Genomic DNA, 27,146 nt, shown 5'->3' with positions numbered 1-27,146 from the left:
TACTGGCTCTTGTAACAGAAGCAGATCATGCAAAGCCTGATCTAGTGGCTCAATGATGTCACTAAAGGCATTGTTTCTATCTCTGTGATTTACCATAAAAGGTGCTGGATTCATTTTAGGTGGAGACCAATGCTTCTAGGGCTACAGTTTTGTCTGGTTATACTCAGGGTAGAAGGAAACAGGAAAAAGAAGTCCTGATTCGATTAACCCAAGTAACTTGCTCCAAAAATGGAGCTGAGAAGATTCAGTTTCCCTTCTGCAATAGAAACCTGGAACCCTTGGGAAAGAGTTAGAGTCAATGCCAACAAGATACTACAAATGCTCCATCCAGGTCCTATTATGCGGAAATGAATTTTAATTTTTGTTCAGTGGTTTCAGTAAAATTGTATGTAATTTAAAAAAGAGAATTACATAAACCCCACTCTTGCTGCAAAGGTATATTAATGTACTCTATGACTGAACTCTAAACCTGTGACAAGCTAAAGGGTTTAGTGGAAACCTCAAAGACACTATAAGGAGACCTGGGGTCTAGCCCTGTCTCCAGTAGTTGCTAATAGTTAAAATTCAGCAAGTCATCTGTTTTTTCTAGTAATTAGCATTCCATTCTAAAATGGATATCAGCTTTTGTCTTTTCCCCTTAGCAAAGTAGTATTTATCAAGTGAAGTAATATATGAGAAATACTTTGTAAACTATATAATTCTATGTAAAATTAAGAAATATTGTTCTAACTAAACATTAGAATTTTGTCATTGTCTAGTCTTGAGATTAGCTTGAAATGTATTTTTTAAGAGCTTGCTGCACTAATAATAGAGCTTGTCAAGGTTTTATTTCCTATAAGTTGTTGGAGACATTCACTTCCATAAATGAACTCCACATGTAGTTACTAAATGTATTGTGCTACTGTTAGTCTTATTTAATAAATTTATATTTCATAATAAAAACCACAGTATATATTTCCTCTTTACAGGCAATTTTAGTGCCTATTCTTGCATCTTGTTACTTTCATTCTTTCTGTTAGGTTTAAAATATAGCACAATGGGAAAGGTTAGAGGTAGGACTCTTCTTCAATAAAGATTTTTCCATAATTCAGAGCTTAAGAAATGAACCAGTGTCATTGTCTAACTGAATACCAAATAATTCACAGAAAGGTAATGAGCCATTTTAGGCTGCTATTTGAATACAAACAATCTAGTTATATAAAGCCATATAATTTGTATTACAATATATTTCCATTATTTCAAACTTTAGTTTGAAAAAAATTGCCTTTCAAAATCATTTTAGGCATTATAATGTATAAAGTATTAATTTAAGGGATTATTCTTAGAACTGTTACTGGCAGTTGTTAAAAATGGACTAAGCCTAGATTTCTATTTGTATCTGCTTACCTATGCCCCATTGCCTCAATATCTTATTCCCCCCAATTCAGGTGATGTTAAAAATATGTCCTTTATATTATGCAATTATTATTTAAAATATTAGAAATTATTATGTTTCTATTTGACATTCACTACTCTGCATTAACTCATTTCAAAAAGGCAAATACTAGAATTCATTCATTCTTTATGCCTTAACCTTTATTATGTACAAGATATTGTACTAAATGAGCGTAGATATTAAATTTTATGAGAATAATTCCTGCCTTTCTGGCTTTCAAATCAGCATAGATATAAGACACAATTATTTTCAAGATATGTGATAAGAGTGGTAGCAAGCACAGGGGAAGTGAGGACAAACCCTGAGGAAGCAGGCATTGTTTCCATTTTTAACATATGAGAAAGAGCTCTTGCAGACAGTAGATGTTTATCTGGACAGATTCATATGTGGCAATCTGAGTGGAAAGTGTATTCTCAACTGAGAGGAGGTTATGAGCACCTTCAGAGGCAGGAAAATATGTTGAATGTCGGTGTGGACTCACCAACTGGTCACCAACTGGTTTAATTTGGCCTTCAGAGATATTTTGTTTGCTCTGAATCATAATTAAAATTCTTTAGAATTATTGCCAACATTAAAAACCAGGAAAGTTCTTGGTTTCCAATTTCTTATGAAATCATGAAGATTTATCTCCATTCCATATTCTGACATTCTTACAGTCCCACACAACGATTATTTAGAGTTGAGAAGCTGCTGCTTCACTCCAAGGGAGAAATCACCTTTCTTCTCTAAAACAAAGTGCTTCTCTTTCAATTAGATTACTTGATTCACTTATGTAACTGAGTTGGCTGTCCCTAGCCAGGATTACAAGGTTAATTCGTGTGGTGGTGTCTGATGTCTTTGTTTTACAAAGTATTTGAACTTGTAAAATATATTGAAAATAATATATGTTCCATAAAGAAAAATACCTTGAATTCATTGCTGTAGGGAGATTAAGAATGACGTTTTCTTTAGATTTGATTGAATTTGTATTTTAATTTATATTGTGTTCATTAACACTAATAATCAAAATGGAACCTTGTTTATTTTTAAGTTCCATTGTTAAATGTAGTTGAATTAATTGGTCAGAAAATATTTTTAGGATGTCAACAATTTCACATTTGAGATAGTATTTAACCAATCTGGTACATTTCATACTCTTGATTGGTTGACCAAATATGTGTTTAATGTAAAGATGTTGGATAAGCTATGCTTTTAAAATCCAAAATTTAAATGTTATAAAATGAAAATTGGGAGTTTCACATATCTTCAAATATTTTCATGCCAAAACAAAACGAAATGAAACAAAAACACCACTATTTCTCTCTTATTTCTCAACATCAGGAGACCAGAAAGAAATTTAGACAAAATTAATCTCTTTCAGGATTTAAAAAAAAAAAAAAAGGAAAACAAACTGGGGATAGTTGGCCTGCAATTGATCAATTTTGTCTTGTGGATAGACTCCGATGAGATTATTGTGCCTGCTGTTTCTTTAAATGTGCACAGTGAAGGATCATTAAGAGCAGCATGGGCTAAATCTAATGGATTGGTATCCAAATGTTAATTCCACAGACATGATTAATAAATATTTAATGGGTAAAAATAAGTGAATGTAATAATATATTGAAACCAATAAATTCTACTGCTGGTTTAGAGATTATCAAGACAGAGTTTAAGTAAAAATGTTCTACTCAGTATTCTTTCCCTTTTTTCTCCTTACTTTCTTCCCTTCCTTTCTTTTAAATGTTTGTAGAAAATTAAGATTCTCTGTAATTCTCATAGTTAATGTAGGGCAGTGGTTTTTTTGTTTGTTTTTGTTTTTGTTTTGTTTGCCCAGGCTGGAGTGCAGTGGTGTGATCTCCGCTCACTGCAACCTCCCCCTCCTGGTTCAAGCAATTCTCCTGCTTCAACCTCCCGAGTAGCCGGGGTTACAGGCTCCCGCCACCACGTCCGGCTAATTTTTGTATTTTTAATATAGACGGGTTTTCACCATGTTGGCCAGGCTTGTCTCGAACTCCTGACCCCAAGGGATCCGCCCACCTTTGCATCCTAAAGTGTTGGGATTACAGGCGTGAACCACCGCACCCGGCCAGGGCAGTGTTTTACATTCTACTCTTACAAAACTAAATTTGCTTTAATTAGAAACTAAACCTTTCGTCTTACAATATGTAAGTTAAATTCTTCTCACGTTCAAATATGTATTTAGATCTTGATTTTCACATGTATTTGATGTGTAACCTGAGGAATAACTACTTAGAATACATTTCAAATTAGTAATATATACTAATCAACTCTACGATTAGTAATTTGTTTAGCTATTTATAACTGATAATGTATTGTAACTCACAATATTAGCTGTCCTTTTCAATGCTTAACCAGAAGAAGCAGTTATTTATTCTAAATAAATAAGCCCTTTTTTAGTATGAAATTCAATGCCATGCAGATGTCACTACCTACTCTTAAGTTGTTCCATGATTCTCATAAATTATGTATTTCATTTGCCCACGAAGTCATTGTTAAGATGTTCTGTGTAATTAGTGAAGATATTTAATATCCTTAGATGTTTTCAATGTTGAAAAAGCAATTATTTAATATTTTCTGTGTGTCAGATATTTTTCTAACCATTTTACATAAATTACTTTTAAAATAAGCTCCAAAACTTTATGATTAAGTTACCTTTCGTAACTACGTGCATGGGGAAAAAGAAGCATGGAGAATTTAACTTGTTTGATAGGGACAAACAGTAAGTAATGAAACAGGATTTAATTCCAGGTGATCCAGCTTGGAACCCATGCTCTTCACCTCTAAATTCTGGTAGTGCAGACTAGAATGATCTCCTCAATCATATGCTAGTGCAGATGAGGTTGACATGCTTCTTCTTTCTCAGAAGTATTAAAAATCCAAATGTTATTCTGAGCTAACTCTGCAAAGCAATTTTTAATATTCTCTGTTCTTAACAATGGTGTGTGAAGGACTCATAATACACCACTTTTCTGATGTGTCCTCTGCTAAGGGTTAGCAGGAAGTGTTAGATTATTCTAGAAAAAGGTCACAGTTGAAAACAATGAAGAAACATTCTTTAGTTCTAAATTATGCCTATTGCCATAACTGAGGCAAAAGAGAGGACAAGACACTTGCCCACAGCCAGATAAGTAATAAGTGGTGGGCCACTAGCATGTTTCCATTTTGAGAAGACTCTGGGAGGTTTATAACAGCCTGGTAAGGGAGTCCAAGAGACCTCCAACATCAGAGTTTCTAACATCTGAGCTTGTATAAAGGATGCTCATCAGCCTGCCTGAAGAATTTTGAATATACTGCATGATAGAGGCAACACTTTGAAATGGCCAGTGACAAGATCAATCAGGACACCTGCACTTTCAGCAGGCAGAGGGATTACCCTGAGCCAGCCACATAACTACCCATTTTTATAGACAGATCCTCACATATTAGTTGACTCTCCTTCCTTTCAACACTGTTCCCAAAATGGCACAAGTGAATTCTGAATAAGGAAAGAAGGACTATTGTATTTGAAATAATAGTGAGTGATAAATTTTCACAATTAATGGCAGATACCAAACTGATCTAGGAAGCTCAGAAAACCCAAGGAGAATAAATACTTCAAACCAACAAACCAAAAAACAACAAAAAACCCACTAAGAATGTTGTTTTGTTTTGTTTTTGATTAGAGTCTTGCTCTATCGACCAGGATGGAGTGCAGTGGTGTGATCATGGTTCACTGCAGCCTAGACCTCCTGGGGTTCAAGTGATCCTCCCACATCAGCCCCCTGAGCAGCTGTGAACCACCGCACCTGGCTAATTTTGGTATTTTTTTTTTTTTTTAATGGTAGAGATGGGTTTTTTCCATGTTTCCCAGGTCTTAATCTCCTGGGCTCAAGCGATCTGCCTGCCTTGGTCTCCCAAAGTGCTGGGATTATGGGTGTGACGCATCACACCTAGCAAAGAAGGAAAAAAATCATATTTAAACTGTAAAGGACAAAGTCTTGCAAAGAAAATTATATCCAGTGAAAGTATCCTTCAAAACTGAAGAAGAAATACTTTCTTATACAAGCAAAACCTGTGGAAATATATCACTTGCAGATGCTCCCTGAAAGAAATGCTAAAAGTTCTTCAGGCAGAAGGAAAATGATACTGGTCAGAAACTTGGATCTACATACAGAAAGAGATAGTATCACAGAAGAAATAAATAAAGGTAAAATAAAATTGTGTATTTTTCTTATTTTTATTGCTCTAAAAGATAACTGTTTGTTTGAAGTAATCATAGTAGCAACACACAGCTAATTACAGTGTATAGATAAGTGAAATGAATGACAGCAATGTCACCAGGTTGAGCGAAAGGACTGAGAATACTGTTATGAGATTCCCACATTACACAAGACTTGGTATAGTATTCTTTGAAGGTGAGTTCAGATTATTTTAAAATGTACTGTAAAGTTTAGGGAAACTACTATAAATATTTTTAAAGGATTATAAATGATACAGCAAGAAGGAAGATAAAATTGAATCATATAGAATGTTCAATTAAAACTAGAGAAAGCATGAAATGTGAGGGGAAAAAAAGAAAAAGTAGTTGTATGTATCAATTTACATTCCCACCAATCTGTTACGAGAGGTGCAGTGACACCACATTCTTGCCAATACTAGGAATGATCAGTCTTTTAAAGTTAAGATACTGTATTAGGTGAGTGGCTCACTGTGCTTTGATTTTTCCTTTAATGTCTAGTGATATTTTAGGATTATTTCATGTGCTTATTTACCATTTATATTTCTTCTTTTGTAAAATGTATGTTTAGAGCTTCTGTCCTCATTAAAAGTTATTTCCTTTTCTTATAATTGAGTTTTGGAAGTTCCTTATATATTATAGATACAAGTCCTTTATTAGATCTGGATTTACAAATATTTTATCTAAATCTGTGTCTTATGTTTCCAATCCATAAATAACATTTATGGAAAAACAGAAGCTCTTAATTTTGTTGAATTTACCAATGTTTTCTTCTTTTATGCATTATGTTTTTGGTGTTGTGACAAAGACATTTTTGCTAAAACCATGATTACATTTTGTTCTATCAGTCCGTTTTATGGACTTTCAATTCTATTCCACTTATCTGTCTTGACACCAAAACCACCGTGTCTTGATTACTCTACCTTGAAAATATATATCTATATCAACCATTTAAGTTCTCCGTTTTTTTCCCAAAGTTATCTTGGTCCTTCTAGGGTGTGTGTGTGTGTTGAATTTCCATTTGAATTTTTTTAACTTTTATTTTAGGTTCAGGGGTACCTGTATAGGTTTGTTATATAGGTAAGTTGCATGTTGTGGGGTTTGGTGTACAGATTTCATCACCTGAGTAATAACCATAGTACCCAATGGTAGTTTTTTGATCCTCACCCTCCTCCCACTCTCCACGCTCAAGTAGGCCCTGGTGACTCTGTTCCCTTCTTTGTGTCCATATGTACTCAATATTTAGCTCCCACTTATAAGTGAGAACATGCAGTAGTTGGTTTTCTCTTCCTGTGTTATTTCACTTAGGATAATAGCCTCCAGCTCCATCCATGTTGCTGCAAAGGACATGATCTTATTCTCTTCTATGGCTGCACAGTATTTCATGGTGTATATGTACCATGTTTTCTTTATCCAGTCCACCATTGATAGGCTTTTAGGTTGACTCCATGTCTTTGCTATTGTGAATAGTGCTGCAATGAACACATTTGTGTGTATATCTTTAAGACAGAAAAATTTATATTCCTTTGGGTAAGTACTCAATAATGGGATTTCTGGGTCAATTGGTAATTCTTTTTTAAATTATTTGACAAATCATCAAACTGCTTTCCACAATGGCTTAACTAATTTATATTCCCACTAGCAGTGCATAAGCATTCCTTTTTCTCCACAATCTCCCTAGCATCTTTTATTTTTTGGCTTTTTGATAATAGCTATTCTGACTAGTGTGAGGTAGTATCTCACTGTGGTTTTGATTTGCATTTCTCAAATGATGAGTTATGTCGAGCATTTTTTCATATGCTCATTGGCCACATGAATGGCTTCTTTTGAAAAGTGTCTTTTCATGTCTATTGCCCACTTTTTAACGGGGTTGTTTGTTGTTTGCTTTTAAATTTGTTTAAGTTCTTTACAGATTTTGGATACTAGACCTTTGTCAGATGCATAATTTAAACATATTTTCTCCCATTCTGTAGGTTGTCTGTTTACCCTGATGCTAGTTACTTTTGCTGTGCAGAGGCTCTTTCATTTAATTAGGTCTCAATAGTCATTTTTTTTGTTTCTGTTGCAATTGCTTTTGGCATCTTTTTCATGCAGTGTTTGTCAAGTCCTATGTCCAGAATGGTATTTCCTACATTGTCTTGCAGGGATAAAAACCCTATAAAAATGTTTTTGGTTTTAGATTTAAGTCTTTAGTCCACTTGAGTTAATTTTTGTATATGGCACAAGGAAGGAGTTCTCATCAATCTTCTGCCTGTGGCTAGCAAATTATCCCAGCACCATTTATTGAATACGGGGCTCTTTCCTCATTGCTTGCTTTGTCAATTTTGTTGAAGATCAGATGGTTGTAGGTGTGTGGCATTATTTTAGGGCTCTCTATTCTTTTTCACTGGTTATGTGTCTGTTTTCACATCAGTGCCATCATGTGTTGGTTACTGTAGTCTTGTAGTATAGTTCGAAGTAGGGTAATGCCTCTAGCTTTGTTCTTTCTGCTTAGGATTGCCTTGGCTATTTGGGCTTTTTTTTTTTTTTGGTTTTGTATGAATTTTAAATTAAATTTAAATTTTAAAATAGTTATTTTTTCTAATTCCATGAAGAATGTCATTGGTCGTTTGATAGAAATAGCATTTAATCTGTAGATTGATTTGGCCATTTTGACAATATTGATTATTCCTATCCATGAGCATGGAATGTTTTTCTATTTCTTGATGTTGCTGATTCCTTTGAGCAGTGCGTTATAATACTCCTTGTAGAGATCTTTCAGCTCCTTGGTTTGCTGTGTTCCTAGGTACTTTATTCTAATTATGGCTATTGTGAATGGGATTATGTTCTTGATTTGACTCTCAGCTTGAATGTTGCTGGTGTGTAGGAATGATACCAATTTTCATACATTGATTTTGTATCCTGAAACTTTGCTTAAGTTGTGTATTAGATAAAAGAGCTTTTGGGTAGAGACGATGGGGTTTCCTAGGTATAGAATTATGTCATCTCTGAAGAGAGAGAGAGTTTGATTTTCTCTCTTCCTATTTGGATGCCTTTTATATCTTTCTCTTGCCCAATTGCTCTGGCTAGTACTTCCAGGACTATGTTGAATAGGAGTGATGAGAGTGGGGATCCTTGTCTTATGCTGATTTTCAAGGGGAATGCTTCCAGCTTTTGCCCATTCAGTATGATGTTGGCTGTGGATTTTTCATAGATGGCAGTTACTATTTTGAAGCATGTTTCTTCAGTGCCTCGTCTGTCAAGGGTTTTTAACATGAAAGGATGTTGAATTTTATTAGAAACCTTTTCTGCATCTATTAAGAAGATCATGTAGTTTTTGTTTTTAGTTATGTTTATGTGGTGAATAAAATATTGATTTGCCTGTGTTGAAACAACCTTCCATCTCAGGGATAAAACCTAGTTGATCATGGTTGATTAGCTTTTTGGTGTGCTGCTAGATTCGGTTTGCTAGTGTTTTGTTGAGTATTTTTGCATCTATGTTCATTAAGGATATTGACCCTAAGCTTGCTTTTTGTGTGTCTGTCTCTGTGAGGTTTTGGTATCAGGATGATACTGGCTTCATAGTATGAATTACAAAGCAGTCTCTCATCCTCCATTTTTGGGAGTTGTTTCAGGAAGAGTGATACCAACCCTTCCTTATTAGAAATGATAATTTGGCTGTAAATCCATATGGTCCTGAGCTTTTTCTGATTGGTAGGCTTTTTATTACGGATTCAATTTCAAAATTTATTATTGGTGTGTTTAGGAATTCAGTCTCTTCCTGGTTTAACTTCTGGAGACTGTGTTAATATGTTTCCAGAAATTTATACATTTCTTCTTGGTTTTATAGGTTTTGTGCATAGAGGTGTTTGTAATAGTCTTGGAGGGTTTTTTGCATTTATGTGGGGTGAGTGGTAATGCCCCCTTTGTCATTTCTGATTGTGTTTATTTGGATCTTCTCTTTTTTTTCTTTATTAGTCTAGCTAGTGATATGTCTTGCTTATTAATTCTTTCAAGGAACTAGCTCCTGGATTCGTTGATCTTTTGTGTGTGTATATATATATATATATATATATTTTGCATCTTCATTTCCTTCAGTTCTGCTCTGATTTTGGTTATTTCTTGTCTTCTGCTAGCTTTGAGATTAGTTTGCTCTTACTTCTCTAGTTCCTCTAGTTGTGGTGGTAAGTTGTTAATTTGAGATCTTTCTAACTTTTTAATGTGGGAGTTTAACATTGTTTTGGCTGTGTCCCAGAGATGCTGCTCTTAACACTGTTTTTGCATGTTCTAGGTATTCCTGTATGTTGTATCTTTTTTTCTCATTACTTTCAGAGAATTTCTTGGTTTTGCCTTAATTTCACTATTTACTCAGAAGTCATTCAGGATCAAGGTTGTTTAATTTTTATTTAATTGTGTGGTTTTGAGCAATTTCCTTAACATTGATTTCTATTTTTATTGCACTGTTGTCTGAGAATGTGATTGGTATGGTTTCAGGTTTTTTTGAATTTGTTGAGAGTTATTTAATGCTCAATTGTGTGGTTGATTTTAGAGTAGGTGCCATGTGCAGAAGACAAGAATGTAAATTCTATTGTTTTTAAGTGGAGAGTTCTGTAGATATCTATTAGGTTCTTTTCATCAACTGTTGAGTTAAGGTCCCAAATATCTTTGTTAGTTTTCTGCCTTGATGAACTGTCTAATACTGTCGGTGGGGTGTTAAAGTCTCCCACTATTATTGTGTGGTGATCTAAATCTCTTCATAAGTCTATAAGAACTTGCTCGGTAAATATGGGTGCTCCTGTGTTGAGTGCATTTATATTTAGGATAGTTAGGTCTTCTTGTTGAATTTAGTCCTTTACCATTGATGTGGTTTGTCCATGTCTGTGTCTTCACCCAAATTACATCTTGAATTGTAGTTCCCATAATCCTCATGTGTCCTGGGAGGGACCTGGTGGGAGGTAATTGAATCATGGGGGTGATGGTTTTATAAGGGGCTTTTCCCTCTTTGCTCAGCTCTCATTCTCTCTCTTGCTGCCCTGTGAAGAGGTGCCTTCTGTCATGATCGTAAGTTTCCTGAGGCCTCCCCAGCCATGCAGAACTATGAGTCAGTTAAACCTCTTTTCTTTATAAATTAACCAGTTTCAGGTATTTCTTCATAGCAGCATGAGAACAGTCTAACATAACCATTATATAATGCCCTTCTTTGTGTTTTGTGATCTTTGTTAAAGTCTGTTTTATCTGAAATTAGAATAGCAATCCTTGCTTTTCCTTGTTGTCTATTTGCTTGGTAGATTTTTCTCCATCCCATTACTTTGAGCCGATGGGTGTCATTGCATGTGAAATGGGTCTCTTAAGAAGAGCATACTGTTGGGTTTTACTTCATCGTTGGAGAATATAATGACTGTGTCTCAGGGATGGTCTTCTTGTGTAGTATTTGGCAGGGGTTCTCTGCATTTCCTGAATTTGACTGTTGGACTCTCCAGCAAGGTTGGGAAAATTTTCATGGACGATATCCTGAAATATGTTTTCCAGGTTACTTGGTTTCCTTCCCTCTGTCTCAGGCATGCCAGTGAGTTGTACATGGGTCTCTCTACATAATTCCATATTTTTCAGAGGTTTTGTTTATTCTTTATTTTTTTTCTTATTTTTCTCTTACTGAGTTATTTCAGAGAGCCAATCTTCAAGCTCTGCAAATCTTTCTTCAGCTTGATCAATTCTAATGCTAATACTTGTGATTGCATTATTAAGTTTATATAGTGTTTTTTAGCTTTCTCAGATTGGTTGGGTTCTTCAGTTCATCCATCAGCTCCTGTATCCTTTTACTTCATTTCTTAGATTCCTGGGTTGGATTTTGACTTACTCCTGAATGTTGATAATGTTTCTTCTTATCCATATTCTGAATTCTATTTCTGTCATTTCAACCATCTCACTTGGTTAAGAACTATTTCTGGGGAACTACTATGGTCATTTGGAGGTAAGCTGATGCTCTGGCTTTTCAAGATGCCAGAGTTCTTGCCCTGTCTCTTCTTTGTGGGCTGATCTTCCTTTAATCTTTGAGGTTGTCGAGCTTTGGATGGCTTTTTTGTAAATCCTGTTTGATGTCCTTGGAGGTTTGATTGTGGTCTAAGGTGAGATCAGTTGACTGGCTTCATTTCTGGAGGGATTTAGTGGGGAAAGGATCCGCTCAGGACTCTTGGACTGCATGCTCTAAATCTGGGTGGCAGGTATTGGGCTCCTAGCTTGGTTTTATCACCCCAGAAGCTAGAAACCTGCTGTGTTGAAGGGGCAAAGGTTCCCTGACCACTGGTCACAGCATTCCAATGGGTAGTGCTAACCAAAGCACTTCACAGTGTAGTTGGCAACAGGATCCATTCTTGTTTTCACCTGCCAACAGTAGTGGTAGCCCTGGTGGCAGTGCAGTGGGGTGCATGCTCTTAGCTGCAGTGGGGTGCTAGTAGTTGGAAGGGTGCTGACCTCTGTGCAGGTGCTCACAGCAGCCGCAGGTGTCAGCATGGTGCAGGGGTGCAGGGGGCCCCAACAGGGTCTGTGTGCATGTTCACAGTTGCAGTGGTGTTAGCACTGGAGGCAAGGCGCTGATAGGCATGGGACTGTGTGTGCCCTTTGTGCATGTGTTCATGTGGTTGGCAGCTGCTACTCAGGGTGGGAGTGGGTCCAGTGGTTCGCCGTGTAGTTTTGTACTGGCAGCAGTGTTGGCGCTGGGCAAAGTGCTGGTAGTCATGGGACTGGCAGTCTCCATGCCTGCAAACACTCTGATGGGAATGGTGGCTCAATGGGGAACTGGGGGAGTAGGGTGCACTCATGCCAGCGACAGTGGCATGACGAGGTACACATGTACACATGAGCTGGCAGGTGAGGGGAAGCAAGGTTCACCCATGCATGTATGTGCTGGCAAAGCAATGTGGAGGGTGGCTGCCAGTGAGTACATGCAGGCCAAACAGCATGGTGGAGATTCTGGTGTGGGAGGGCACTGGCTGGTGTGCATGTCTGGGAGCTGCTCGGCTGGAAGTGGTCAAGTAAGGACTGCCAGTGCAGAAGCTGTGATGTGGGCCCCAGGAAGCACCCCATCTGGGCATTCGAGGCTGCACTACAAGCAGGTGTGGCAAGACAAGGGCCCTGGGAGAGACGAGCAGACTAAAGGGTGTTCAGGTTGGCAAGACTGCCTTATACTGTTCAGGTCACACAGTTTGACTATGGCTAAAGTCTGTTAGACAACCAAGGTGAGCCTTGGAAGATAAGCTTCTCTGGCTGTGCTCCACTACAGACCCTCTGGCACCAAATCCTCTGGGCTGTGTGTGGACTAGAGTTCTGACCCTGAAACTTCTTGAAGCAGCTCTTCCTCCAGCTCAAGCGTCCATGAGGGTTGTGGGGTCTCCTGCTGCCAGAATTCCAGAGGCCTATGGCCAGAGCAGGTGGCTCTTTGCCTACTCAACCCTTCTCCAGGAGTCCTTGGGGGCTAGAAAGGAGTCCCAGTGTGCAGTAGCCCCATGCAGGGTTCCCAGCTTCCTCCCCATTCAGCCCAGCATCTGTGTCTTCCCTTCATCCACTCTCAATGCCTTCCCTCTGAAGATCTGCTAGGAGAGCACCAGTCTTCCAAATGTCCTGGTCCCTTGGCAGCAGATGTTACTCCCAACTAGTCAGCCATCTTGCCTCGTTCTCTCCCATTTGAATTTTAGAATCAGAATATTAATTTATATTTTTAAACATTTGCTGAGATTTTTATTGTGATTGCACTGAATGTATCAATCAACTTGGGAAGAATTAATATCTTAATATTGAGTACTGTGATTCATGAACAGAGTAGATTTTTATAAGGATTATAAGTTTATGTATGATTTATATAGACTTCTACACATCTAATCAGAGGGGTTTTATATATCTCGCTTTCTAGTTTTTTAATGTAAAGTCATAGATCTTTGATTTAATTTTTTGGGCTTATTTCTATGAGGAACTATCATAACGTTTAGGAATTCATACCAGATATTCAATATTTATCCAAAATATTAAATATCAAAATTATTGAGTGCTTTTTTTGGTCTGGCTTCTAGTCATATTGTTTGATATTGACTTTTCATTTTGTGTTGTTTGCCTCCTTACATGGTTTAGTAAAATAAGCACAGACTTGAGTGAAAAGAGGTAATTTAGAATCTTGGGTCATCTACTTATTACTCTACACAGGCTAACTTTCCTAGCACCAAACTAAAGGTATAGACATACTCCCTTAGAAAAGTTAAAAGCACTAAATTAGATATAACTGGGACTGCATGCCGAAAGCTCTAGCATATAAGAAACACTCCACAGACATGTTTCAGTGCATTGCATTTTAGCTTTATTCTCTTTTCAAACATTTGATAATTTTTTCCTGAGTGAAAATCTATTAAAATCATGATTTAAATATAGTAATCATCCTTCTTTCTTCACATCTCTCAAATTTAACTGCTATATTGAGTACTGCTTCTTTTAAGTTTAAAATTATTATTATTATTATTATTTACTTATTTATTTATTTTTTAGATGGAGTCTCGCTCTATCGCCCAGGCAGGAGTGCAGTAGCACGATCCTGTCTCACTGCAAGCTCCGACTCCTGGGTTCATGCCATTCTCCTGCCTCAGCCTCCTGAGTAGCTGGAACTACAGGTGCCTGGCACCACGCCTGGCTAATTTTTTGTATTTTTAGTAGAGATGTGGTTTTACCGTGTTAGCCAGGATGGTCTCAATCTCCTGACCTTGTTTGGAAGGCCCACCTCTGCCTTCCAAAGTGCTGGGATTACAGGCTTGAGTCACCATGCCTGGCCTAAAATTATTTTTAAATATGAAGCAAAATTTATCCCAGGGTTAATCCCGGGAAAACTTATCCTCAAATTAGTCCATAACTACTTGTCATAACAATTATATAACTAAGAGCACAAAAGTAATTGTGTTTGATCAATATTTTTTCCATTACTGAATTCAAGTCATCAATGCCTTAAAATATGTACCTGTATGATACACAGAATCGCTGGACAAGAGAGGGAAAGGGCACTGTCACATAACAGGCATGAAAAGCCCAAGTGCTGGTAACTCATAAAAACTTTCCTTTTTCTCAATTTGTCATCATGTAAGTGTAGTTTTCTTTACAAAACAAATTTGATCATGTTATTACAATGAAGTTGGCAACTTGCTGATGTAACATGGACTGCACTGGTGTTTATATTCTGCATAGTCATGTATATAGAAAAGTATTAAAACATTGATTAAATTGAAATTTTATTTCAGCTGACTTTATTACAATAGAAAGTCACTTTTTTACCTAACTCGTTTTTAGATGAATATATGAATTCCTTAGGAATTTGTATTAAAACTAGGCCATGCTATTGAAATAGTAAGGAAATAAAGTGAAAAATTTGGAGAATCACAACCAATTCTGAAATAAAATACTGTAGGTATTATGATGAAACATTTGCACTGAAGTTATTTTGCTAAGGCACAAATAAACTAGGATGAGAAAATACCAAATTCTTGAAACTTTGTTTGCCTGAGAATTATAATATCTATATTTGTTCCAGTATAAAAATTAAGTCTCTGGATTCTGTCTATATTAACATATGGATTGATGTTAATTATTTAATAATTCAAAGTTTCAAAAATGCTAAACATATTATACAGTCTCATTTCTAACATCAAACTAGGAAATACTGACAGTGTTTTGTTCTCATAGTCGTGTTTCCAATAATACCCCTTTTCTTTTTTAAATAATAAGACAAAGGAAACTTATTTCCTTGTATAATTGGTAAATTTGATTTTTTTTTTTTTGCTCTATATACAACCTGAATGTTGCTTATGGTATCATCTATGACAGTAGTGGATCAGAAAAAATGTTTTTAAAGTCTTGTCTTGAAATTGGCTTTACAGTCGTTTGAATTACAGCATTGTTTTTGCATAGCTATTTTATTTCAGTACTGTTTGCAGAAAAAAAAAAAAAAATTGACTGAGAAAAAGAAAAACACCATAGATTTGATTGGGAAATAATACCTGAGAAGGCTAAGAGAAACCAGAAAAAAAAATCATTGTGTTCCAAGGATTAGAAAATGTTCAAAGAATATAAGACAAAATAAGTATAATACTGTCCATAACTCTTAACTGATCAGTGTGACAGTTGGTCAGTATATCTTCCATATCTGTAAGCCCAGACACAATATGTGCTCAGTGAAAGCTACATCGACATCTCCTCAATGGTCACATGTGGAAATTTTCAGCTTTTGTTTATAAATTAATACCTAAGACTTCACAGGCTGACACTAAAAGTGTAATCTTCTTGTACAGAGACGGTGAACGATGAAACTCCTCTGTTCTCAGATTTTCCTTCTTTTGGAAGTTGTTATTGCTAGCACCACTGTCAAGTTTATCTCAGTGTAGTTCTCCCCTTAAACAATAAGGCTTGACCCTTCCCATCTCAATATAACTTACAGAAGTAAAGTATCAGTCAGAGCTGAAACATTTTCATTCACACAACTTCATCTACAGGAATGGAGTAATATGACTGCACCTGGTACCTTAAATACACATGTTATGTGAAACAATGCCTATAAAGAGCATGAAGACACATGGGTGTTCTTTTAAAAATACAAAATACTGGCCAAGCACCGTGGCTTCCACCTGTAATCCCAGCACTTTGGGAGGTCGAGGCGGGTGGATCACCTGAGGTCAGGAGTTCCAGACCAGCCTGGCCAACATGGTGAAACCTATCTCTACTAAAAATACAAAAATTAGCGGGGCGTGGTGGTGGGCACCTGTAATTCCAGCTACCTGGGAGGCTGAGGCAGGAGCATGGCTTGAACCTGGGAGATGGAGCTTGTAGTGAGCAGAGATTGTGCCCCTGTACTCCAGCATGGGAGACAGAGTGAGACAAATGACAACAACAAAACTTAAATGTACAAGCAATACTTTTTAAATTTTAAAGGTGAGAGTTTTTGACTAAATACATGGCTGGGTTCTTAATTTAATATTATGTAAATCATATTCTAAGTTATTTCAGTTGCATAAAATTGGTTATTGGCTCTATTTTAGGAGAGCTAACAAAGTCTCCCTAGTTCAACTATACTATATAATTATAATAATAAAATATGATAGAATGAAATATTTTTCTAAAGAGTTTTATACAGAAATAGTGAAATTTTAGGTGTACATAATCTCTCTTCAAGACATATTTATTTCCATTTATAGGAAAATAATGAATGCAGAATACACATTTTCTGCATTTTTATTTTGTTGTGAAAAAGTATGGAATTAGGCATGAGACCAAGTTTTCTTTGGGAATGTTGAGATTACAATTAGTGTTGCCAGATAAAATGCAGAGTTCCCAGTGCAATTTGAATTTCAGATAAATAATGAATATTTTTGTCAGTATAAGTATGTTCCAAATATTGCATGGGATATATTTATACAAAAAAATATGTTCATTGTTTTTCTCAGATTCAAATTTAGCTGGGATTCCTGTGTTATTTACTAAATCTACCAATTCTAGTTTTAACGCACTTCTAAGTGACTTGAACGATGAGCCATTTATGTATTGGTTTCTGTGCAGGACGAGTTGTGACAATTCAAACCTCTTAGAGCCTTCAAGTTTCTACTATTTGGTACTCTGCTTCTGTCAAACTGCATACTTCACAGGGTGTATCCCAGGTAGTGTGGTTCCGAAAAGTCAGGCCAGCACCTAGCTGTTGTTAGGTAACCACGATTTCCCATAAAGACACATGGGCATGTATAGTATCCTGTAGAAGATGGAAGAGTGGGAAGCTTTTGCACTGGGAGGCTCTCAGACTTCCTGATTTGGGTTGGAGTAAAAGAGTGTTGTCAGGAAGTGCTGAAGAGGTCCCTTTCCCCTTTTCCCTGACTTGTTTATCAGTGTCTGGTTGGTAAATATAAATATGTGAAAGTAGTTGTGCAAATCCTCTGGAGTTAAAGTGAATGGGGAAAAATGGACATTTTCTGAATTACCTTTATTCTTCTGTGAAAAGACACTAAAAGCAGCAAGAAATAAAGAGCACTTAGTTTCAGGCACTACTGATTATCTCCTCGATTTCTTTAGAAAGCTGTAATTGGTTTATGTCAACAAGGGAAGCAAACACTTCATTTTATTTAATCAAAGGCTTTCCTTGCATTCATTCTCCTAGTCACTTAATATTTTATTTGGAACTTATAATATATAAATTCTTTACCTTATTACTGTTCCCATTATAGGTCCAACCCTGGTGTTAATTTATTTAAAAAAAAAAAAAGTTTAAGTTGTATTAGTTATTCTGATTAAGTCTTGGACTCTGAACACTTTTCCAGAAATGCAGTTAAATTGGTGAATGTTTGCAATGTTTGGTTAAATAAAATGGAAATCTCTAAGATTATTGGATTTGAGTTGGTTTTAAAAGTGTTTTCACAGAAATGATTACTTATTAATTTATCCCTCTGTGTGCATAAGAATATCAATACTGTCTGGCCTTTTCATTATATTTTCATATATGTTTTTCTCTCATAAAATTATCTGGAACATTCTTTAATTCCAGTTTTGTGGAAGTGTCAGTCTCTATCAGAATGTATTAATTAAATTGCTGTCTATGAAAGTAAGGAAAGATAATTGTCATGATAAACAAACTATTTTTATTTTGAGGATATTCATTGAAACTAGCCCTTCTCACTTGATTTACTTACTTATTTTATTGTTTTAACTTTGTGCCTCATACTAAAATATTCTGCATTCTTCACTGGCTACAATTTATCTGTGTCATTTTCTGTATTCTTATTATCTTTTTTGATCTCTTTATATCAGAGTACCCCAGAGCTTAGACCCAGATCTCCTTTTCTTTTCTTTCTCTACTCTCATACCCTACATGAAACTTTCAATTCCATGGTATCTAATTGCCACTCAGTGCTGACAACTCTCAATTTTATCTGTACCCCTAAATTTCTCCAGAAATCTAGACATATATCCAAATGGCTATTAACTCCTCAACATGGATGTCTAGCAGACATCTCAAATTTAGTGCATCCCAAACTGAATTATCAATTCCCACTCACTCTACATACCAAACTTGTTCCCACCACAATGTTCCTATATTTCAGTGAATAGCACCACTATCTGCCTGTGTACTAAAGTCAAAATTCCTGAAAAGAATTCTTGAATTTTCTTTCTCCTCATGTCCATATCCTATATGACAAGTTTTATGAGCTACATCTTCAAAGTATCTCAACCAGTCACCTCTCACCATGGCAACCACTCTCACCGTGGCTGCATGGATTACTGTAGTAGCTTTCTCCCTAGTACTCTTGCTTCCAACTTTGATGATCCCCAACACCATATAATCTACTGTGGCACAGTGATAGCCAGAGAACCTTTTAATGCAACAATAAGGTCAAGTCGTCATCTGCTCTAAACCTTCAAATGGTTTTCTTTTGCAGTTCACCCAAAGTCTCCCCTGTGTCATACATGATCTGGCCTTTGCCTGTCTCTCTCTGATTCATGTTCAACTCCTGGGCCTTTGCTTTCTGTGCTTTATGCTAAAAATCTCTTACACAAAATTCTGTAATCCAGCCTTATTTATAATTTGCAACACTTGATACTACCTAACTTTATATATTGGTTCATTAAAAATTTTTTATTGTGTTGTCTTTATTTGTTCTTTTTTATTGAATGATCTAGTTCTCGCCTGTATTTCTAATTAATTACATCTTCTCGTCACATGAACTTCTGCCAAATTAAAATATTGCATAACAGTAGAACATCATGTATGCTTTTCTAGCTTCATACATTTTCTCTTTATGTTCAGTTTAACTTTCTTTTTGATTTTTTGTAATGTGCTATCACCACATCCAGATTCACCTGTGGAACTTGCTATATTATTTTTTTTAATGCTGTCAACATGTATTTTTTATTCCTGAAGTTGAAGATCCACACTGTTCATCTTTTTATCTTCTGTACCACCCTTTCAAGTATAAGAGACAGTTATCACATGTTTAGTGAATAAAATTTTGCACTTTCTTGTCACATGAAAGTGGTCTACAAAAGCATTTTTTGGCTATAAGTCCTAATGATTTTACTTGATCATTCTAGTTTGCAGACTTCCACTGCTTTTTACATAGTTAAGCATATGTTTATTCTCCAATAATAAATCTCCTAAAATAGTGCATGTAGAATATTTTGACTTCAGTTGTTATATTGTAGGATATCAAGCTACTTTAAAGCAATCTGACTTCTGAGTAGAACTGAATTTTTGAATAAGAACAATTTTTAATAACATTTTTCAAGATTTTGCTGATGATGTTTTTGAGACTTTTTCCTCCTTTTATTCATTTCCTTCTAAGATACTTAAATTATGTTTTGGAGACAATTAAATGTCTAATAACGATTTGTGAGAAAATTACTTCTTCTTGCAAGTCATATTGCTAGAAATAATCTTTTTCTCCCTTCCAGCGGAACATTGGGCACCAGTGAGGTTCCACAAGTACACCTCCAGTTTTATGGCACTTATATGAAATATGAATTTTTTGCTTATGTTATAGTGTAGTAGTCCAAATTAAAAATATTCCAAAGGCATTTTATGCCTGTAATGCAATAATATATTAATCCATTTTGGTACTCTTTAAAACTACTAGCTGTGAAGGTAACTCAGCTGCTGAAATTTACACCCAAAATGCTTAATTTCTTTACTCAGAGATCAGTTATTTCAGATGAATTTTGAAAAAAGTGCTTAATGTCCTTTTTTTTCTCTGAGAAACTATTGACCTAGTTTAAATCAAAGAAACAAAGCAAGAAATAGAATTCCGCTCACTGATATAGTATATCTGTGACATACTGAAGAATTTGGAGGAACTCTAATCCTAGTCTTTAACATTTCCAAATTTGCCCTCTACCATCCCTCAGCAGGACATCTGTGAGGCTCCATCACATTGTGAGCCTAGTCTTATATGTAGAGTTGCAATGTCTTATGTAAAACTGAAAGGAGAAGCCAACTCTAAAGTGCCAAATGTTGTCTATCAAGTCTGCCAAGACCTCTCCCAAGAACCATTGCCATAGCTTATTGAGCAGCTTATCAGCCACTAACCATGCATTTCTCACTTTAAGATGGATGCATTTCCATCTTTCTGAACTATGCCCTTCAAAAATTCAACTGTGGTGAATTCCTCCATTTTTTCTTTGTTTGAAAATATTTATTTTATTATTGTTCTTGAAAGATACTGTATTAGTCCATTTTCATACTTCTAGAAAGCAATACCTGAGACTGGGTAATTTATAAAGAGGTTTAAAAGACTCAGAGTTCCACATATCTGGGGAGACCTCACAATCACGGCAGAAAGAGGAGGAGCAAAGGCATGTCTTACATGGTGACAGGCAAGAGAGTGTATGCAGGGGAACTGCCCTTTATAAAACCATCAGATCTCATGAAACGTATTCACTATCACAAGAACAGCATGGGAAAAACCCACCCCCATGATTCAATTAACTCCGTCCAGGTCCCTCCTATGACATGTGGGGATTATGGGAGCTACAATTCAAGATGAGATTTGGGTGGGGACACAGTCAAACCATATCAGATACTTTGACTTGATATTCAATTCTAGGTTGTCAATTATTTATTTTCAGTACAAGCTGAATATCTCTTATCCAAAATACATGGGACTAGAAGTGTTCTGGATTTCACTTTTTTTTTTCAGATTTTAGAATATGTGCATATTCATAAAGAGGTACCTTGGGAATGAGACTCAAGTCTAATTTCTAGTTCCTTAGTTTTGATAAATTTAGGTATGTTTTCTAGTTCCCTTTAGGTAAGTCTAATCAGTTTGTCATCCTTGAGTTTTTTATTTCAACAATTATACATATATATTTTTAAAATTTTTATTTCTAAATGATCTTATTAGTTTGTTTTGAAATCTATCTGGTAATTTTGGATTATCTTCTTTATTTTTCATGTTTCTTGCCAATGCATTTCTTGTTTCTTTGAAAATTTCATTATATATATGATTGTATTATTTATCTTTTTAGCAATTTTATGCATATACAATTAATGGCAATTTTTTGGGCCAGCGGTCTCTCTGAAAGATGATTTACTGATACATTTGACTATCTTCGATAAAAGCTCATATTGATTGTTCTTAACATGTGTAAAAACTGAGGACTAAATTGAAGATTATTTCATCCAGTAAAACTTGCTTTTGCTTCTTTGTGAGACAGGCAGTATCATCAATCTGAGACCCTAAATTTAAATCTAAAGACATCTTCTTTAGATTCCTTGGCTCAAGCCAGCAGACTCTGGTCACTCCCTCCTCTTTCCTTAAGCAATCTTGATATTAGAATTTTACCTACATTTCTACTGTGCTTGCTACTCCAAGCTCAGATTTCAACTATTTTTTGCTTCTTGGAAGTTTTCTCTACTTCCATCTCCCCAACTCAGAATTACAACAAAATTTATTATTTTATCCAAATTCTATCCACTTTTCCACATTGATAAAACCCTAAGAATTCATGCCATAATAGTAGTAAAAATCAATTTTCTTTAATTATCTGAAGAATTATTTTGCCTAGCAATGTTTTTTATTGATTAGTGTTGTACTTTGCAAAATTCTAACAAAAAATGAATTAAATATTAAAAATAAACATAAAAAAGAATTTTTTCACCACATAACAGTTTCCAAACCTCTTAAAACACTCAGGTATAGTCAAGAATAGCTTTTAGGAAGGGTTGTAAAATCATTCTGACTACTGTTTCTGATTTTGTCCTACAATTTATTGCCTTTCTGAATTGCAATTATTTTCTGAAATGCTGATCTAGTTGCTAATGCTGCCAAGGAGAGTGTCTCACTCAGCCAATATTTACAACTATTACATTTTGTTCCACAAAGGGTAATTTGTTCTTTTAGGTTTTCTATAACCCTCCCTTATCTACTTACTAATGTGGAACAATTTCCCTTGGATGGGTCACAGCACTTTTGAATGGTCACTGGGAAATTTCCTTCAATCTTAGTATCTGTACATGAGGCACTTGTCTTTTGACAACCTCCTAAGAATATAATGAAAGGTCTTAATACTAATATCCTGATGCTCAAATCTTGAGCATTAGACTATGATATCACAGCAGACTGGCAGGAGAATTGCTTGAATTGTCATTCAATCTATTCTCCTGCCAGTCTGCTGTGATATCATAGTCTAATGAAAACTTAATGATTTCTTTATAATTTGCTGGTGCTATGAAGGTAAAGATTGCTGTGTGAGAGTAAACTAAATCTAATTTTGGAGGTGAGGAATGGCCAGGAAAAGCTTCTCTGGAGAAATAAAATCAAAATGAGGACTGAGGTCAAATAAGAATAAGCCAATGTGGGAAAAGAAACATTTTAGGCAAGGAAAAAAATATGTGCATGCCTTGAGGAGGAACAATGAAGGGCAGTTATAGAAATAGAAAGCACAGAATGACTAATTTGTATTCAGTGATGGGAGTGGTTAGAAATGACCTTGGAAGAAGTGGAAAGAATTTTAACATCAGAAACAACATGTTTAGAAAGTTAGCCTTAAAATATAGGAACAAAATGTGAAAACTTTTGAAGTATTTAGTTATAACAGTGAAAAAATCATATTTGAATTAAAAAAAAAAATTCTAGCCGTAACTGGAGAAAGGGGATTTGGTTGGGAGTAGAGTCCGTAGTGGATGTGGGAAGACAAATTTGGAGCTGTGGCAGTGGTCTAAGTAAGAAATAATGGTGGATTGGACGATGGTAGTTACAGTGGAAATGGACAGACTCTTAGTATCTTGATACTCAAGTCTTCTTGATTGAGATTAAGACCTTTCATTAAATTAATAGGACATTGTCAGTTGAGGTATTGGAATCTACAAGTATTGGTGACAAGAATAAAGAATTATGGTTTACAAAATTAACACCAGTTTTGAAACAAATGTGATCTATTCATCCTTAAGAGATGAAAAAATACTATAGTGAAAACTTTCATTTTTCCCATTTTTAACAGAGTTCCTTTTCTGTCCTCAGTCTTTCCATCAAATAACTTATCACCTCTACCTTTCCCTGTCAGAGATGAATGAGACATTTGACTTTTTTTCTACACAGCATGACATTTGGTTCTTTTCAGTATCCTAATGCCTACCCCCTTGTGTTTATTTACGTGTTGTTTTCCAGAAAGCCAAAACAGAGATTTCAATATTTCATATCTTCACTGCATGTAAAAGAGGGAGACTGAAATAGTTTTTTGGTCCCTTCTCAATTCCTTTTTCTTGATATGATGGACCTAGTTTAACACAAACAGGCTCGGAATAATTATTGTAGAGTTACAAATTCAATATTAGGAAGTTACCTCTAATTTATTAACAGTGTAGTTTTAAGTTGGCAGGAAATCTCCTTATGTACAGACTTGTGAACCCACTCACTGATGACATATTCAGATTGAGAAAGACTTCTTGAGATTTAAACTGATTTTAGAATTTATTTAATTAGTGCCTGTAAGTCATTAATGTAAACATATATAAAAATATATTTAACCCTCAATATAAAATATATACAGTTATTATTTTTCAATTAAAAAAAGGTAAAAATGTTTTAAAAAGTGGTAGGTCTTTAATACAGCTAAGGTTCAACCTTGCAATCTTTCTGAAGTATATTCCTTTAAAAATTGCTACTAATTTAGAAATTTATTAAAATTTAAATCTTACATTGGAATCATTTGTTAGACAAAACAGTATATCATTAAGCAAAATCAAAACCCCTTACTGCATTTTATTTTGTCAAAGATTAATGTGCACTAGATAATTAAGGAGAGATTTTGTACAGCCGATTGCCATAGGGAAAGCACTGCATATCTGAAGATTAGTGTCCCAGCAGGGTGATTTTTGCCTTAGACATTCATAGGGAGGAGTAGAGAATTTTCAGGTGGTGTGATTTAGAGTTGTGACTGCTTTACAGTCAAGGGAAGTCTCAATCAGTTGGCTCAACAGGAAATGTTTATCTCTGTGTCTGGCTAGTTTCAAGGGGACAAACAGTCCAAATCTTAGCTAATCACTCTTGAGACACAGAATAAGAATATAGAGGGTCTCTCTTTTGTCTTGTCTAAACAGATATTAAAGGAAGTCATACGCACATCTTACAGGAGTCAATAAAAGAGTGTACAATTAGTCTTATTTGAATTTTATGGGGAAATGTGGTTCTTTATGTAAAGATGTCTCCTGAACACAAAAGACTGGAATTTTTTTTTTTTTTTTTTTTTTTTTTTTTTTTTGAGACAAGGTCTCACTCTTTCACCTAGGCTGGAGTGCAGTGGTGCAATTATGACTCTCTGCAGCCTCCACCTCTCCAGGCTCAGGTGATCCTCTTGACTCAGCTTCCCAAGTGCCTGGGACTATAGACATGAGGTGCTATGCCCACCCTGGCTGTGGAAATTTTAGAAGACAAAAATTTAGGGGCAGATTTCCTAATTATCACTGTTTACTGGGAAAATAGGGATTGAGTAAAGTTAAATATTGTCATATTTTACATGTGAATTCCACATTCCTAACATAAATATATGTCATCACGTTAATGCATTTTCATCACTTCTTCCCAGATGCTTCTTGTTTCACAAAACTGAGTCAAAATTTAAATTTTGGAGATTTGGGGCTATAAAGAAATATTTGAAGGGGTTAGTTTTCTGGGAACCTATCTAGTTTCATCTGGTATTTGCAGGAATATCAAGCTGTTTGCTTTATGTTTATGGTAAAAAGAAACATTATTTTAGTATAGTTGGTATTTCATTATCTTTTATTTGGTTTATTTTCAATGATAAAATGTAGAGTTTTACTAATCATTATTAGAGCACACTCCTACCAAATATTATTACTTCCCTGGTTGAAACAAAATAGTAGCTTGCTTAGGAAATGATTTTACAGTGTTTATTTAAATTTGAGCTGTTTATATGTTGTTGATTCAATATGAATCAAATGTTTCAGAATATTATTGTTTTACTACTTTTTGAAAGCTTGACAAGAAATCTTCTATAATAGTTCAGCAAAATTACATACGGTCTTATGTTCTATCAAGCTGTGCATGCTCCCTTTCTGTGTTGATGAACATCCTTCTATTTCAGGGGAAATTTCAAATAAAAGCTGAATTTGAGCTTTTTTTCTGAGTAACTTCTTGCTCATAACCCTGGGCTGGTTGCCAAGTAATAATGTGATTGCTTTACAGTTAGTGAGAAGTAATTCAGTAGCGTTTTCCCATTTGTAATGCCTCTCACTGAGGAATAAGGTTGTTGGGCAACAGATGACATCAGGTAGAAGCAGGAAAAAGACTTCAGAGTTAAGAATTCACACCAAAATCACTCTGTTTTCTATATTGAGTCAATTTTTAAACTGTTTTCTGGAAACAATTTTATATTTAAATGTTGCAAGAACAGTACAGAGAGTTTCTGTGTACCTTTCACTCAGGTTCCCCTAATGATAACGTTTTGCAAAACTATAGTGTAATTTAAAAACAGAAAATTGAATATTATAAGCCAAACTTTCTGATTTTTTTACAGATTTCACCAGTTTCTATACTCACTTATTTCTTTTTCCTTTGGGTTTTTTTGTGGTTGTTGTTACAAAATGCTATGAAATATTATTGCATGTATAGATTTGTATAACCTCCACCAAAATCAGGATAGAAAACTGTTCTGGTGCTCCAGAGAAACTCACTCATGCTACCTGTAGGTAGTTACTCCCTCTTCCTAATCCTGATCCCTGGAAACCACTGATTTTTTTCTCTATCACTATTTTTTTTAATTTTAATAGGTTAAATAAATGAAATCATAAATTATACAACCATTGAGAATGTCTTTTTATAAAAAAATTGTTTTGAAAAATTTATCACTCATGAAACTTTGCAAAATAAATACAGATAATTTACATTACACAGTTTCCTCAATGATGACATTTTACATAACCATAGTATATTATCAAAATATTGACATTAGACCAGTATTATCAAGTAAACTAAAAAACTTAATTGAATTTCATATTTTTACATGTATTTTTAAAAAGTTTAATTCTATGAAATTTCATTATAGATATGGATTAATATAGTTACCACCACAATCGAAATAGAAAACTGTTTCATAATCTCAAATCAACCCTTTCACACTCTCCCCACTAAAGCTAACCCCTGGCAATCATGGATCTGTTTTAGACTCTTATCATTTAAACTTTTCTAGGACTTAACATAAATGTAATCATATAGTATGTACTCATTTTTGGTTCAGTTTCTTTCACTTAACATAGGGCCCTTGAGATTCATTCTAGTATTTGCCTATATCAGTAGTTCATTCCTTCTTATTCCTGAGTAGTATTACTTTGCACAGATGTACCACTTCTTTATACCTTATTTACTTGGTAAAGGACATTTAAATTGCTTATAGTTTTTCACTATTAAAAACAAAGCTGCTATGGAAATGCATGGATGGGTTTTTAATATGGCTGTGAGTTTTTATTTCTCTATTATAAATGCCCAGGATTATATGATAAGT

General features: G+C 35.1%; 1 long non-coding RNA gene across 1 annotated transcript in view; it reads left to right on the top strand.

Annotated features, from left to right (window-relative positions):
- The window catches only part of LOC116269177, a 219,688-nt gene that overhangs the window by 13,906 nt on the left and 178,636 nt on the right, over positions 1-27,146 (top strand). The gene's annotated exons all lie outside the window — the stretch shown is intronic.

This window comes from Papio anubis, chromosome 10 (genome assembly GCF_008728515.1).
Source record: "Papio anubis isolate 15944 chromosome 10, Panubis1.0, whole genome shotgun sequence".
Classification (NCBI taxonomy): Eukaryota; Metazoa; Chordata; class Mammalia; order Primates; family Cercopithecidae; genus Papio; species Papio anubis.
The sequence above is the reverse complement of the archived record's forward strand: the minus strand, read 5'-3'. Positions and strand labels throughout refer to the sequence as shown.